At 40.9% G+C, this 6000-nt stretch overlaps 1 protein-coding gene across 1 annotated transcript in view; it reads left to right on the forward strand.

Annotated features, from left to right (window-relative positions):
• The window catches only part of ttyh3.S (tweety family member 3 S homeolog), a 94184-nt gene extending 90778 nt beyond the window's left edge, over nucleotides 1-3406 (forward strand). The window contains exon 15 of the transcript XR_001933252.2: nucleotides 3200-3406. The gene's annotated coding sequence lies outside the window, so the exon portion shown is untranslated. The remainder of the gene's footprint in view (nucleotides 1-3199) is intronic.
• The last annotated feature ends 2594 nt before the right edge of the window (nucleotides 3407-6000 follow it).

Genomic DNA, 6000 nt, shown 5'->3' on the forward strand with positions numbered 1-6000 from the left:
TGAGCACATGGTACAATATGGAATATTGCTGACACTCCTCATATAATTTGCAATTGGACCAGTCAATTGATGGGTGAACCAGGTATAGAAGAGAATCTGGCTTTATGAATTCCACCAATGGTGCTAACTCCCACTCAGTACAATTCAACTGTGCAGTAGTGTTGGGTGCAAGATTCCAGAAGATATGGAATATAATGTTCTTTTTCTGTATTATTGCTTTCTTACTTTTATATATGGCTGGTACTGAAATCATTTTACACCCTCTATAAGAAACATGCTCCAGACCATGTAGTTGTGCCATTTTGAAACAAAGTCATGGAACTCAACTGACAAAACATAGAAAGCATTCCTTGCCGGATCATGGTTTTTGTTTAACCTGTTGGACAGAAGAAAGTGAAACTGAGCCACACAGACTGTAACGGTGCCACAAAAAACGCATACACAATCATTTAGAAGCACAAGACGGTGGCTGTCGCATCTCGATTTGTAGTTTGTTCTCCCCTCGTATGCCTATTCAGAACCGCTGGGTTGTTAATGAGCTGTTCGAGAAAGACATCTCCATAATGTGAAATGTGCATGTTGGACGTTTGTTTCCAGTTGTACAAGACTGCTTTGTAATTGTCAAGGGAATTTGACTCAAGCCATTGCTGTCTTGGGAATCTTACTGTAGTGTTTGTATTCCGTGTGTGATATCAACCAGTTTAATTTGCTTACTGTTTTTTGGTCTTTTCGAATGGATTGGATTGGCAATCAGCATCAAAGTTGGACAGATCTCTGAATTTCACGAGTCTCCTGTAAATGATCGGTCATTGTTGGTCCTCCTCTCCCATTTTTAAAGATGGCGCATATTGAGAAGTGCAACAAATAATATACTTCATGCAGAACACAAGTAAAAGGCTTGCACTCTTTCAGAATAGGCTGAAGCCTGAAGTGCATAACATAACCTAGCATCTTCTCTAGCAAATTCATTATGTTAGAGAAAAAAAAAACACTTCACATTTCCAAAAGATGTAAACAAAGATTGGTGTAGGGCAGGGGTCTCCAATCTTTTTCAACCGTGAACAACATTCAGATTTAAAAAGAGTTGGGGAGCAACACAAGCGCGGAAAATGTTCCTGGGTGGTGCCAAATAAGGACTGTGATTGGTTATTTAGTTGCCCCTATGTGGACTGGCAGCCTACAGGAGGCTCATTTTGGCAGTATATCTGGTTTTTAAGCAACCAAAACTTGCCTCCAAGCCTAGAATTCAAAAATAAGCACCTGCTTTGAGGACACTGAGAGCAACATCGAAGGGGTTGGAAAGCAACATGTTGCTCTCAAGCTACTGGTTGGGGATCACTGGTGTAGGGTATATTGGCAGTTCACCTGAAACGTAAAAATCTGCCCCAGTGGAAGAGGCAACATTTTGCTGTCTGTTCCATTTTATTCCACGTAGGTTTGTCTTTATTTCAAGAAATAAGATACTATTATATTTAACCCACATATGACATTCATCTTGGCAAGTATATAAATGGCAACCATAAGGCTTGGAATACTGAAGATTAGTCCTGTTGGACTAATCTATGAACCTACAAGATTTCCATACTACTTTTACAGAGCTCTGGACATACACAGTACAAGGAAATACAGGCAGCTAATAGGTTTGAGACCAAAGAGATGATTCTTCTAATGAAGATGCAGTACCACATTCAATGTAGAAAATGTTCTGCTGCCTTTGAACGGTTGTGCTAAAGTGGTATTCATCTGCAGCATGTCCAATTTAGGGCATCAAAAATCAGCTTTCCAATAGGAAAACGCTTTGTGTAGCTCAGTGGAAACCGAATATTTTAGCCATTTATACATGTTATTGGATTGACGAAGAAAGCAGGCAACTCTCACTTCTCTACACAGCAAGTCTATGTGCTGCAAGGCACTATAGAGTGAGACATATTTTATCATGGGTTCTCAAAGATGGTCTTCAAACCTCCCTCAAAGTGCCTTTTATCCTTTGCTTTTTAAAGGATGTTTTTAAGCCGAGTATAGGTCGTTCTATCACTGGCAGAAGGGGATTTGGAATAAAAATCTGAGCTTTGATTGGTCCACCTGTGCTTGGCAGAGTAGAACTTCATAACCTGCACTGGCGCTGGGTCTGGAGGTCCCACTTTGAGAAAACCTGGCTAACTTGCTGCGTTAAAGTTTCATGCAAAATTCTTAGAAAAGTCGGTCTCCTAGGGGCATCTTTGGATGTAGAGAATGGGCACAGGATTGGTCCCTCCCTAGTGCTGTGTAATCTTCTCCTTCTTCAAAGACTCTCTATGCAATCCAGTCTTGGGATTTCTAATATGGCCACTTGTTTTTCTGTGTTGCATATTACCCTTCAAACAGAAGGAAGAATCTCACGTCAACGGGAGAAAAGCGTAACTCATGGTAACCTGCCTACAGGAAATGTCTTTGGTTTTATATGTCCAATTGTTTTTGGGCGGGGGGGGGGATAAATCATTACAGTTATATACAACATGGTCAATTCCATTAGTAAAAATATGGGGGTCAACTTTGTCTTACTCGTAACCCTGTGAATGTTCACTGTAAAGCCACTAATGGTTTACGTGTGGTCACCTTTCGATAATGCAAGATTTGGTTGTGTACAAAGTATATTTTTCAATTATGCAATAGGACTTTTATTTTCTTTTTTACGGAAAGCGGTTGCAGTGAATGAGTCTCTTGCAAAAACGAAGTCCATGATTGTGCATCTCATTGGTGGTAACTTTGGACTGGAATCTCTGGAAAATGCCATAGACTGTCACTTAATATTAGGCCTGTGGGGCTGTTGGGGTGTTTGCAAACTTTTTTAACCTCAGTCTGGAGATTTGTGGACATTTTAGCCATTAATGAGAGCCGAGCAGTCTTCAGCTTGATTGTGTTTGGACAAAGTTTTTTTTCCTTTCAGAGAGCGTAATTTCTTCTGTACAGATACGAAACATAAGGGAATTGTGCATGTTGAGTGCCGGCCAGGGCCAACAAAGCGTGCTTCATCTCAAATCTATATTAAATTAAAAATTGTGATTTCTTATGTTTCTAAATTAAATGTATGTACAGAAACTGTGAGTTACTTTCTACTGTATCTGTCCTATTGCATAAAAATATATATTTTAATATTTGCTGATTTCATTGAAGTCTCTGCTGCACTTTGTCAGTTGTTTCTTTTTTCTTTTCTTTAAAGTTGCAAAGATGAATCTGACGGATGAACCCCCTGTTTTCGTATTTGCTACCATCCTCTGCCCTATTGTAATCTCTTCTGTTAGACACAGGAGGACTCATGGTTATTTTTTACTGTGCTTTGTTTTGCAAAAAATGTAAATCATAAATGTGTTCTGTGGTTTCCATACAGCTTGGTATCATGTTTTTAAATAAATCCAAAAATGGAGAACTCGTTGCAATGTCTGTTTGATTTCTGTTTCCAGAAAAATAAGTATTTTGGAGAAAAGTAGTCCCAATTATGACCACCTTCCCCCCCCCCCTCTATACTGTTTGGGGTTTTTTGGGGACTGTTTGGTTTAAAACTGTTTGTCTGGGTTTCAGCATTGAGAAATCCGATCAAATATCTGGATGTACCCACCGCCAATGTCACAGCTTTGCCTCTGCATGTCGTCACCCTGTACAGATACATTCTCAATGTGCCCCCAATGTCACGGCACAACCCATGAACAGTAATCACAAAATAGGTGCAGCCATCGGAAATCTCGGGGCTCCTTACAACGAAATTTTCTGGAGCCCGCCCACCCCACTGATGACCAGGGCCCCCGTACAAGTTAAAAAAAAAAAAAATTGGTGGCCCCGTACAAGTTTAAAAAAATTGTGGCCAGGGTAGGGTTGCCACCTGGCCGGTATTTTAACAGCCTGGCTGGTAAAAATGATCGATGATCCCAATGTTATTAATAAAAATAAAAAACATTGGTGGCCAGCCCCCCCCCCAAGGTTAAGAAACATTGGTGGCCAGGGCCCCTACAAGTTAAAAGGAAATGGTGCCAGTGCCAGCTACACATTAAAAAAACATTGGTGGCCAGCCCCCCCCCTACAAATTAAAAAGAAAACAAAACATTGGTGGCCAGGGCCCCTACAAGTTAAAAAAGCATTGGTGGCCAGGGCCCCTACAAGTGAAATAAAAAACATTGGTGGCCACTGCCCCTACAAGTTAAAAAGAAAACAAAACATTGGTGTCCAGGGCCCCTACAATTTAAATAAAAAACATTGGTGGCCAGGGCCCCTACAAGTTAAAAAAAACTGGTGGCCAGGGCCCCTATAAGTTAAAAAGAAAACAAAACATTGGTGTCCAGGGCCCCTACAAGTTAAATAAAAAACATTGGTGGCCAGGGCCCCTACAAGTTAAAAAAAACATTGGTGGCCAGGGCCCCTACAAGTTAAAAAGAAAACAAAACATTGGTATCCAGGGCCCCTACAAGTTAAAAAAAAACATTGGTGGCCAGGCCCCTACAAGTTAAAACAAAACAAAAAAAAAATGGTGGCCAGGGCCCCTACAAGATAAATAAAAAACATTGCTGGCCAGGGCTCCTACAAGTTTAAAAAAAAAAAAAACATTGGTGTCCAGGGCCCCTACAAGTTAAATAAAAAACATTGATGGCCAGGGCCCCTACAAGTTAAAAAGAAAACAAAACATTGGTGGCCACGGCCCCTACAAGTTAAAAAGAAAACATTGGTGGCCAGGGCTCCTACAAGTTAAATAAAAAACATTGGTGGCCAGGGCTCCTACAAGTTAAATAAAAAACATTGGTGGCCAGGGCCCTTAAAGTTAAAAAGAAAACAAAACATTGGTGGCCACGGCCCCTACAAGTTAAAAAGAAAACATTGGTGGCCAGGGCTCCAACAAGTTAAAAAGAAAACATTGGTGGCCAGGGCTCCTACAAGTTTAAAAAAACAAAAAAACATTGGTGGCCAGGGCCTCAACAAGTTAAAAAGAAAACAAAACATTGGTGGCCACGGCCCCTACAAGTTAAAAAGAAAACATTGGTGGCCAGGGCTCCTACAAGTTAAATAAAAAACATTGGTGGCCAGGGCCCCTACAAGTTAAAAAGAAAACAAAACATTGGTGGCCACGGCCCCTACAAGTTAAAAAAAAAAAAAACATTGGTGGTCACGGCCCCTACAAGTTAAAAAAAAAAAAACATTGGTGGCCAGGGCCCTTACAAGTTAAAAAAATCATTGGTGATAAGGACCCCCTACACATTCAAAAAACGTTGGTGGCCAGGGCCCCCTCATACAAGTAAAAAAAAAAATAGGTGGCATGGGCCCTCCCAGACACAAGTTAAAAAAAACATTGGTGGCCAGGACCCCTATACATTCAAAAAGATCAATGGAGTTCAATAGAAGTTACCTTTAAATTTTGTGTGATTTTCCATTGTGGTCTTCATTCTTTTCTGGAGCTTCTTCTACAGCACAACTGGGCCCCCCTGTTCGGGCCCTGGGTGCAGCCGTGCCAAACATTAATATATTATTCACAAAATGACAATTCTGCAGATAAATGTATTGAAGAGGTAAAAATGTCCCATTGTTTCCCTGTGGTATCACTACCCTGTCAGCTGTCACCAACCAGCAGCTTCACTTGTCTTTGAAGGTTTACACACATTCCCGAAGTCAATGAAATAATGCTGAAGGGCAACTTCCTAGTAATTCCTTGTGGTCCTTCTTCATCCTTTGGGATATTTTTCACTTGAGGAAATACCCTGACCTTATGCTTTAAGACTGGCAACTGAACATGAGATTGTGCTGTGAGTACAAAGAGCAAGTCCCCATCTTGGAATATCTGAATGTGGGCTCAATGTGTTAGTTGTATGTTGTAGCCTCTGCTGCTGAAAAAACAGAATTTCTTTCACTTTGGACTTAAGATTGCCGCCACTTACTGCCACTGCCATTTACAGTATTACCTAAATGCCACCCTTTGCCATTGCCCAGTCCCTTCTGCTTTAGACCATCCCCTCCAGTACTTACAGTTTACAAATGGCATCT

This window comes from Xenopus laevis, chromosome 9_10S, assembly GCF_017654675.1.
Source record: "Xenopus laevis strain J_2021 chromosome 9_10S, Xenopus_laevis_v10.1, whole genome shotgun sequence".
Taxonomy (NCBI): Eukaryota; Metazoa; Chordata; class Amphibia; order Anura; family Pipidae; genus Xenopus; species Xenopus laevis.